Source organism: Propithecus coquereli, unplaced genomic scaffold (assembly GCF_000956105.1).
Source record: "Propithecus coquereli isolate 6110/MARCELLA unplaced genomic scaffold, Pcoq_1.0 Scaffold63, whole genome shotgun sequence".
NCBI lineage: Eukaryota > Metazoa > Chordata > Mammalia > Primates > Indriidae > Propithecus > Propithecus coquereli.
The window spans coordinates 328,488-339,418 of NW_012152285.1; positions in this window are offsets into that span (position 1 = coordinate 328,488).

Here is a 10,931-nt window from a genome sequence, read left to right on the forward strand (position 1 = left end):
GGAGAGGTTTTCTGAAGTAATAGGAGATTTTGTTTTAAATTCTATTTCTCTAGCACTTTAATCCCAGGCCATAGTGAATCTGGACTGGCTCCTCTCCTATGACAGCCACCATTATAGACAGTGTCCAAAAGGGAGGATGGTATGTGAATTCAAGTTTCTAAAATAAATAAATAAATAAGGTTTTGTTTTCTTTTTTTTAATTTTAATACTAATTCCCTGTGTTGTGTGGTCCACCCGCACTATAGCAATTATCTTCTATCCCCATACTTTCCATCTCTGTTTTTGAGAGGCATTTCTCAACTTTGAAAAAATTTCTGAGGATATAAAATGTCTTTTCCTCAACAAGAAGCTTCTGTTTCAGTAAAGACAAAGAAATACCATAAATGATTTCAAGATCCATATGTAAATATCTAATAGTAATTAAAATTAAACATAAAATCTTAACAAAAATTAAGCAGAGTCAAGAATTGAAGTAATCGCCTGCAATGAAGGAAATTGAAAAATAGCACACTCAACTTTGTGGACAATTGTCTGGACATTTTAGAAATGAAATTGTTCTTATTTACCAAAGGTTTTGATTTTAATTGTTTGTTTTACTTCTACTTCACATGTAAAGCAGACACACTATTGTCGAAAGAGACTATATAAATAACGAGTGATGGTATTATTGAAAGCATGTTTTAATAATGGTGTGGTTTTACTTAGAACAGAAATACAAAGCAATTTCAACAATTTTCATCCAGAATCCTCCAGACAAAACTAGATTTTGTTTCAATCATCTGCTAATGGTAAAATAGTAAGTTGTATGGAACTTTCTACCTTGAACCAGTATAATCTTTAAAAAATTATTGGTATAGTTACAAGGACTATAGTAGTAATGCACTTCAATTTTCCCAGTTGTGTTTCTATTTTCTATCCACAATTGCACACAAAAAGGCCTGTATTATCATTTTCTCAGCCAGACCATATCCATTGATATTAAAATCTTTTCTCCCTTTGCCTATATTGTAAGTACTCTTCCATATTATAACACCTGCTTAAAATGCAAAACAGCAATCACTATGAATTATCTGGATCATGAATTATGACATAATTCATTCTCTATGATAACATCATAGCAGCTCATAAATTTGGTGTAAAAATACTAACCTCTTTTTTTGGCAAGGAAAGAGTATCAAGCTATATATATGTATTTCTTCTCCTAGCAATAAAAGTGTGTGATTTTTTTTTCATTAACCTTTTATTTTATAAAAGGGTGAAATCAATAATCTATTTATTTAGCCAACTGAAAGGTAATTTCAAACAATTTCACGTGGGATTGAAATTTCATAGCTTTTTTTTTTTCTCTCCCACAAATTCTAACAAAAAGTAATATTATCTTCCCAAATGCAAGACAAATATAAAATGTCAAACCTTGACGGTCTTTCAAATACATGATATAAAATCTTCTCTTTAGAGGTGAATGATTATCTAACTAAAAATGTTACTTTCTTCAAACCATAAGGCATTTTTAAGTCCTTAGGTTATTGGCATGCCCTAGAGTTGAAAATGTGTGGGTTTCTCTTTTTAAACAATTCTAGTATGCTGACCTGAGAATTATTACCATTTTCAGTCTCATTATCAGCCTGTTACTGACTACCAACACAGAAACTGTGATAGGATGCTTGATTTATCCAGGTTATTACTGGCTATGCGCAAAGATACTCAAAGAACTGAACAAATGAAAAGTGAAATCATTCAGCCAGTTATTAGCTGTCCCTCAAATAATGTCTGTTCAGAACAGGTTTTTATGAATAGGTCAAATTTCTCCTTTAACAGGTAAGATATTTCTGCTAACATATTGTAGAGAAAAGTAATATTAATATTGTGTCCACTGCCAATCTTCAATTGAGAAATTCAAACTGTATATTCTCAAGACTGATAATACCATGAAGAGGTTATCTTAACATAAATGAATTTTTTTAAAAAAAGTAATGCATGGAACTAGTAATTGAAACAATCAAACAAAAAGGAGTAAAGATTTGAGGCTGAAAAGAAGCAGTGTAATCCTTCTTCAAAGATGAATGGTTTAAAATCATTCTGTTTCTATCAATTATATGATCTGTGCCTCTTCCTCTTCTTCCCTTAATTTTTAAGATATATTACTAATTTTAGTTCCTGTACTGGTTAACTTAATAAAATTAAGTAATATTCTTAAAACTTTATTTTGTTATCCATTTTAGGCAATCATTTATAACTGTTCATTATGCAAAATGTTAGTATTTTTATTCTTCCTTCCAACTCCACTCGTCTTTGATCCCAAATTTCTTTCTGTGTTTTTTTTACATTGATAAGGTTGATAACATAAATTTTTTGTAAACAAAGATATGCCATATGATTTTACTAAAGATTGATTTCAAAGTTTAAAAACAATAAATAGACTTTACATTAATATATCTCTATGAATATGGATAACTGAAGTATCAAGGGGCTTATTAACATTGTATGATCTTTTCTAAGTGTCTAAAGTCAGAAAACCTATGCTACTTGAAGGAAATTGTTCATTAATAGAAAGTCAAGTGGATTTTATTTTCTACAGTTTTTCAGTTGATCATGCCATATTTTATTTTACTTGTCAATGACTTGGATGATGACTTAATTGCACTTCCTTCTCTTCCCCCTCTACACCAAGTTTCCAATGGCCTTTCATTTTTTTCTTGCTGACAAAAATTTATGACTTTATTAAATTCTTGAAATTATCACATCCTTTAATATATCTATTGCACCAAATCTCGCTTTTCCAATCTTTAGATTAACTGTGAAATGACTGTGTTCTCTTGTCAGCTATACCTTATAATCTCACTATAATCTGATAATTTCCATTTATTCCACTGCTACATCAAAATAACTATTTCCTGGAATCCAAGTCTTCCTTTTTTTGCTTTCTAACTTATGTTTCTAGAATTGATCCTTAGTTACTTCCTCATAAAATATGTATGTGAGTGACAGTTTCTGAATCTTTAATGGTTCTTCGTTAAGTCTTTATATTTGATTAATATTTTTGTGAATATATAATTTTAGGTTTAGAATTATTTTCTCATAAACCTTGAAGGGATTACCACCACTAAATTCTGGTATCCTATGTTGTAGATTATCTTTTCTTCGTAGATGATTTTTTTCAAAGTTTTTCAGAATTATATTCCTTACACTTAGAATTTGGACACTTTGCCATACTAAGTCTAGAATTGAGTTTTGAAAAACCTTTTTTAAATCTAAAATTGCATTCGCTTTGTCAGATCTAGGAAGTGTCCAGTCATTTATTTAACTATGCACTCTGTTTCCTTTTCTTTGTTCTTTCTTTCAGGATCTCTTACTGGGAAAATCTTGTACTTCCAGAATAGATCTCTTGAATTTCTATCTTTTTCTCATAATTTTCAACTCATTGTGTTTTAGATTAGTGTTCAGAAAAATTTCTTAAAGTTTAAATTTCAATTGATATAATAAATGTTTAAACATTGGCAATTATATTTTCAATTTGTAAGAGTTCTTATATCTTTTTGTTTTTTTTTTTTTCCTTTTTCTTGGTATCTTATGCTTTTTTAGTAATGCAATATCTTCTCTGAGGGTGGGAATTAGATTTTCTTTTAATTCTCTTGTCAGTCTTGTATTATATGTTCTCCAAGGTCAGTTTATCTGTTTTTTAACTTCAGCCTTTTTTGTCTTCCTGAAGATTTTAAATTCTTTTCATGTTCAAAAAGGAAACACACAAACAAAAAAGATTCTTCTAGGTATCTGGTTTGTGTTACATTTACTGTGGTATAAGTGACTTTATTTACCTAGTATACTTCTTCGCTGAATGGAAATGCTAAAGGGGATTTCCAAGTACAGATGGGAGGGTTCTCCTGGACTGGGAGGCTTACCTTAGATGTAGAATCAGGAAGCCAGCTGATGTAAGTATGTAATGGCTCTATTTTGTGTATGAACTCTAGTGGGACCTAACACTCAGAAATGAAGCTACCTGTTTTACATGTCAGAAAGAATCACTGTTTCTTTAATTCAAAAACGTAGAGCAAGCCACACACACATAAAAATGCATACAAAAATGTGACTTTGTACACACATACACACACACTCACACAATCTTAGAATAACCCAACTGATTTTTCATTCTCTGAGGGAAGCGCTAAATTAATCCAGACTCCACAAGTTCTTACTTGCTCAGTATGCTATTCCCCATACTAACATTCTGTGTATTAGAAAGACATCAATCTAACATTTGACTTATGAGCTCTGAAGTTCAAATTGAGACAACCTTCAACACAGTCTGGCTGTACCACTTAACTGCTGTATAACATTGTTTAAATTTTATAACTTCTCTGAGCCTAAATTTCATACATAAAATGAGTTTAATAAAAATATATACTTTAGAGCTTGTTTTGAAATAGAAATAAACAATGCATGTAAAAGTTAGTCACATAGTAAATACTTAATCAATTCCACATAATAGTAGCTTTTTTAATCATTATCTATTGTGCTTCATTTTTTCCAAAAGGACATGCTGTTTTTAACCCTCTCATATTTGAAAAATGGTAGTGAATTCTAAAATCTCATCATTTTAGTAGACTCTCAAATTTCAAATGTCTCTACTTTATATATAACAAAATTATTTAATCGTACTGTGCTGAGTGTTCTCCTTGACTGTGGGACCACACATTGCGGTAGTTCCCACATAAACCTGAAGGTTTGCCTTATTTGTCCCTCTTTAGTTACAAAAAAAGAACTGCAAGTCCAAATGGATTTTCACAAAAATAATGTGTCATAAAAGATCACTATTTAGAGAAAATTTTCTCAATTCATTCAATAAATACCTACTTGACTTTATAATTTTGTTAAAATATTATGCAACCAGCACAGGAAAGTAAACTTTCCTGCCTGCTTCAAGGTAGAAGGCCAAGTTCATATAAAGTCTATAAGGAAGCAAGGTCTCCACTCGCAGTGATGAGAAGTCAGCAAGAATATAATCTGAAAAGAAGGCCTTTGAAGATAGAAGGAGAAAGTCTGTATCAAAGAAGATAAGCTAGGTTATATTACAACCCCAAAAATCTCAGTGAGTTATATGACAGGTGCATTTTGAAACCAGCTAGAGCTCTACTCCATATTGCCTTCACACCTGAACACAGTATGTGGGAGTAGACTCTATCTGAAGCATTGCTGGTCTTTGAGACAGAGGGGACAGTATATAGGATCATGTGCTTGCTCTCACAGTTTCTTCCCCAAAGTGACACGTCACTTTGATTCTTAGTCTATAGCCCAAAGCAAGTCACATGGCCAAGTCAAATATCAATGAGTGATAAAGAGTAATTGTTCTCCAGAGAATAGAATAAATATTTGTGAATAATAATACAGTTTGCAGCCTTGGATGCAATTAGAGTATTTTACAGGTATATCCCAGCTTCCCTGTGTACACTGTGTTTTCTACATGCAGTATGTATTTTACCCTTAAAATGATTCCATAAAACAGGCAGCTATTGTTATCACCATTTTCAATGTAAAGAAACTGCATAGAAAGAACAGAGTGAACAAAGAGAAAATTTTTACTACTCGAAGTCGTCTGAAGCCAGTTTGAGTTCGTTAGGTCATACTGAGTTCTCTGTTACTGAAAATATTTAAGCAGAAGCAGAATAACTACTCTGTGGGGGTGCTCGAGAAAGAAAGGATCTATTCATTCTGTGAATAGCTTTTAAAATTCCTTTTATTCCTGAGATTCTGTGGTTCTACAAGTTGTCCAAGGTCACACAGCCAGTAAGAGCCTATTAAGGGCAAAATGTCACTTCCAGAGATGTAACCTCATTTACAAGAAGAGGAAAACAAACTCCAATGTAATTTAATAAGCTAGTGTTCAGATGTCATTACTGTGAAATTCAAATGTTAAAAAAGTTTTATTTCGTATCCCTTCTCAATCAGTATGCAGTAAGATTCTGTTCATTTGATGACTGAAATGCTATGGATTATTACTGCTATCATATCAAATTTTCCAAATACCCTGGAGATTGCTGCCATGGTTATGAATAAAATATAGTCAATAGCATTTCATTTCCCAGAGCTAAACATTTTCTTGAGATGCATAATAAATAAGCAAATGTTGTAATAGAGAGTAAAAAACAAGTACAACTTAGGTCACAATTTAAAATAAGACTGCTCTTGAAGTGAAGAGCTATACTGAAGATATCTGGGGAAATTTTATAAAGAAACAATTCCACATACTGACGACACTTCTTTCTCACCACATGCCCCCAAGGGTTTTATAGCTTTAATAACTCTACAGTGCCGTGATTCTAACATGGTTATTTCACATAGTAATATGAATTTTTACCTTTTATTAAGTGAAAAAAGAATTTAAAAACACAGGGATTAAACCTAATTTTAATATTAAAGTCATCGTGCTTTTAAAAATTTGTTACTTTTATTTAATAATTCACAATTAACAAAGCTAAGTCAGTGCAAAAACATAAAGAGTGATACATATTTGCTTTTTTAAGTTCCTTTACTTATTCATTATCCATATTAGGAACCAGGAAGTAAAAACTTTATAACTAAATAAAATAGCATTTTGAATACATTTGGAAGCGACATAAAATAGCATTCTCATCTTCTGGTACAAATAGAGATTTGGCAATTCGGGTACCACTGACCTGATGAATAATCAGAAGCTCATCTAGGGCAGCTCGTCCAAGTCATCTCAAGACATCAATTGGCACCATTGTATAATATAATCAAATAAAATGCTCTTCCAGCTGGTTACTAGCCAGTGTCCCAGTGAATATCCTTCTTCAAATGTAGTTGATCCCAAACATTTAAAATGTATTTAGTGGAAGAAACACTTCTGGAAGGGAAGTCATCAGATACAATGAAGGCCAGAAGACAGTGGGATGACATATTCAAAGTGCTCATAGAAAAGATTATCAACATGATAATTAAACAACACAATTCAAAATAGCCAAAGGATCAAAGAATAAATTACTAGGGAAATTAGAATATATTTTAAGAGAAAATAAAATGAAATACGACATACGAAAACTTGTAGGGTGGGAAAAAAAGCTGTACTAATAAGAAATTTATTCTTGTAAATGTCTATATTATGAAAAAAGAAATATTTCAAGTAAACAACTTAAATTTCCATTTTAAGAAACTAGAAATATATTAACTAAGTAAAACCAAAGAAACCATTGGAAAGAAAATAATGAATATAAAAGCAGAAATAAGTAAAATAGAGAAAATTAAGACAATGGAGAAAACCAGTGAAACTAAAAGATGGTTCTCTGAACAGATCAACAAAATGACAAAACTTTAGCTAGACTGACCACAAAAAAAAAAAAAAATAATAACAAAACAAGAAAGAGAAGTTTCAATCACTAAAACCATGAATTAAAGAGGGGATATCACTGCAAACATTACAGAAATAAAAATAATTATGAGAGAATACCATGAAAAATTTTGGTGACAGAATAGATGAAACAGAAGATTTCCTAGGAAAACACAAATTACCCAAATGGATGCAAGAACAAATGGAATATCTGAATAGGCCTGTAACACCTAAAGGGATTGTTGGCAACCAAAATTCTGTGGTCTAAGATCTAAAATTAAATTTCAATATTTTGTACTTCCTTGATATCTGATAAAATTGACAGAGCCTTAAATGATCTAACTGCTAGTTCCCTACCCAATCTGCTCCTGGGAATAAGGTTCCCTCACCAAAAAACCCTCCTTTTCAAAGAGATAGGCACCATTCCTATTTCAACCCTGATAGTGGGTTTCAGTTCTCTTCCAGCCTGTGGAATGATTCAAGGAAGCCCTTCCTCCCAACATCTCATGGGAACCAAGGAGCATCTCCCCCTATTGATACTACAAAGCCTACTTTCCACAGCTCCTGGTTGCTCACTCTGTTCCTAAATGTGAACCCTATGTGACCCTGAATGATGTGAGTAGTCCTGCTCCTCAGCAGAGGAGTGTAGATGACTATTAACCTGTTGTAGATGTCATTTTCCCAGTGTAATCAGCCTTGTTAAATGATCCCCTCCCTAAAGTTATTTTTTATTCTCTGACCAGTGCCTCAGACTTTCAGACCAGTCAAGCCTGATGAGCAAAACATTGTTTTGTAATTTCCTTGCTTAACTAATTTCTCCACAGCACTTCCAGGGAACTCACCATCCATCACCAACAGCTGACTCTTGAATCAGACCATCTGCAGACCCCGTGACTTCAAACTCAGGCAACCTGATCTGCATTCCACCACCTGTTATAAAAGCCTTTGCCCTTGGTCAATTGGGGAAATAGATTTGAGAAATATCTCCCATTTTCTAGCTGACATCAATTGCAATAAAACCCTTTCTTCCCTGGCAATACTTATCTTAGTAATTGGCTTTCTATATAGCAAGCAACTGGACATAAGCCAGGCTCCTTTTGGGATCAGTAACGTTAGTATGAACTCTCATGAGTTCAGCCACTTCCAAGACACTAGAACAGGAGTCCCTTTCTTATCAACAAGGTAAATAGGAAGACATTAAAAAGCCTTCTCACGAAAAAGGAGGAGCCAAGATGGCAGATGAGAAAAGCCATCAGTCAGAGTGTCTCTGCAAAAAAGACAAATTTTAGAAGAAAGAGAAAAAAACAAACTAGCAGAGAAACATAGATTGGGTGAGGGTCGGAAGGAAGGGTGCCTGAAACTACAGAAGACTCCACGGGAAGACATTGCAGAGGAGAACTGGAAGGAGAAAGGTCCCCGAGAGGCTTGGACACCAGTGACAAGTGTAGGTGGAAAGATAACTTTCCCCTCCCTTGCAACTCAGACTGTTGGTGGGCTCCTGAGGGGCTGGAAAGACCTGCTGACACCAGTCCAGAGATGACTGCCGCCAGTCAGCAGGGACCTCTTGCGGACATGGCGCTGGGCTCCCAGCTCCCTCGGGGCACCTCCCCAGGCGCAGACCCGAGAGTATTGGCAGACACCATATTGCCCAATTCTCTACTTCCCCTTCCTTACCCGTGGGTGCCCAGAGAGACAATTTAGCCATCACACAGAGGCATCTCCAAGGAACAGGACCTTTCCTTTTGGGGCCCTACAGCAGACTGAGGAGTACTCAGACAATGAGCTCCCTACCCGCCAGCCTTCCCAGGTCCTGCTTGCGTGGGGACTCCAGGAGACCAGGACAAATTCCTAGGTGGAGTGAAATAGATCCAGCTTCAGCACCCTGTAGGTGATTCAAGACCAGCACCCCTCTGCCTGGCAGGGTCAGGGATTGATCTCCAGGGGCCAGGGGACAGGCCTGCAGACCAGACCCCATACACCCAGGACACGATCGCACTGCCCTGGGGCACAGAAGGGAGATCTGTGAAAGAGCCTACTGAGGAGTGTGTGCCTTGAGGGGAAGATGAGCAGGCCTGAGCAGCAACCCTCCTCCCAAAAGAGGGCTATGCACCCAGCTCAGGCTGACATCCTGGGTAGGCAACAGCCCAGCCCACGTCACAGCCAGGGGAGATCCATTGGCCTGAGGTCCCGCTTGCTGGCAGGGGCCTGGAAGAGGCCATAGAGAGGGGGAGAGTGGAGGGGAGCGAAACCTGCTCCAGAGTGCAGGTCTCGGACAGCCCCACCCCCCAAGCCCAGACTTTCAGCTGAGTGGAGCCATTTCAGCCCCTCCCAGCAGCTTTGCACAGAAAAAAGAACAGACCTTTGACCCCTGCTAACAGCAACTGTGGAGGCTGAGGGCAGGCTTACCCAACCCAGCCCCACCCAGACTCACTCCAGGTACTGTCCCCAGCGAGGTAGAGAATAAGGACACAACTGGAAGTCCCAGGGCCACACTCACCAGCTGAGGCACAAGAGGGCCTCTCTAGAGGAACAAGGGCTAGCTACAGGACCCAAAAATAGCATGGCAGCTCGCTCCTCCCTGCAAGTGCCACCTACTGACAGGAAGGTCATCCTGCACACCCTTTTATTGCATCTACTGGTTCATCATAAAGGGTGTGGTCGAGTCTCACCCATAAACACCACCTACTGGCTCAGAGACTAAACAGAGTGTGTCATTATCCAAATGAAAATCTAAAGGCAAGAAGGAACAACTGATCCAGATGGAAAGGAACCAGCGAAAGAACTCTGGAAGTATGAAGACTGAAATGGAAAGCACACCCCCAAAGAGGAACAACAGCTCCCCAGCAATGGACATTAACCAAACTCAGAACACTAAAATGACAGAAGAAGAATTTCAGACATGGATTGTAAGAAAACTGAATGATATGCTAAGCCTACAAAAAATGTGAGATTATGTGAAAAAAATGAACCTGAGAGTGATAGGGGTTCTGGAAGGTGAAGAAGAAAACACTCAAGGGCTGGATAAGCTATTTGAAGAATTAATAGAGTACAATTTCCCAGGCCTTGCTAAAAATCTAGATATACAGGTACAAGAAGCTCAATGGACCCCAGGGAGATTCAATGCAAATAGGAAAACACCACGTCATGCAGTCATCAGATTGACCAAAATATCCACTAAAGAGGCCCTTCTACGAGCTGTAAGGTGAAAGAAACAAGTAACATACAAAGGAAAGCCCAGCAGAATAACTCCAGATTTCTCAACTGAAACCCTACAAGCAAGAAGAGATTGGGACCCCATTCTCACTCTTCTGAAACAGAATAAGGCCCAGCCCAGAATCTTGTACCCTGCGAAACTAAGTTTCATATATGAAGGAGAAATAAAGACATTCTCAGATAAGCAAAGACTGAGGGAATTCACCCAGACAAGGCCAGCTCTCCAAGAAGGACTCAAATCAGAATTACACAAGGATCAGCACAATAAACACTCTCGAATGTGAAACCACACAAAAGTCAAAGATCAAAGCCTTTAATAGGCAATGGCTCAAGAGAGAAAACAAAGCAACAAAATGCAACCCAACAGAATGAACAG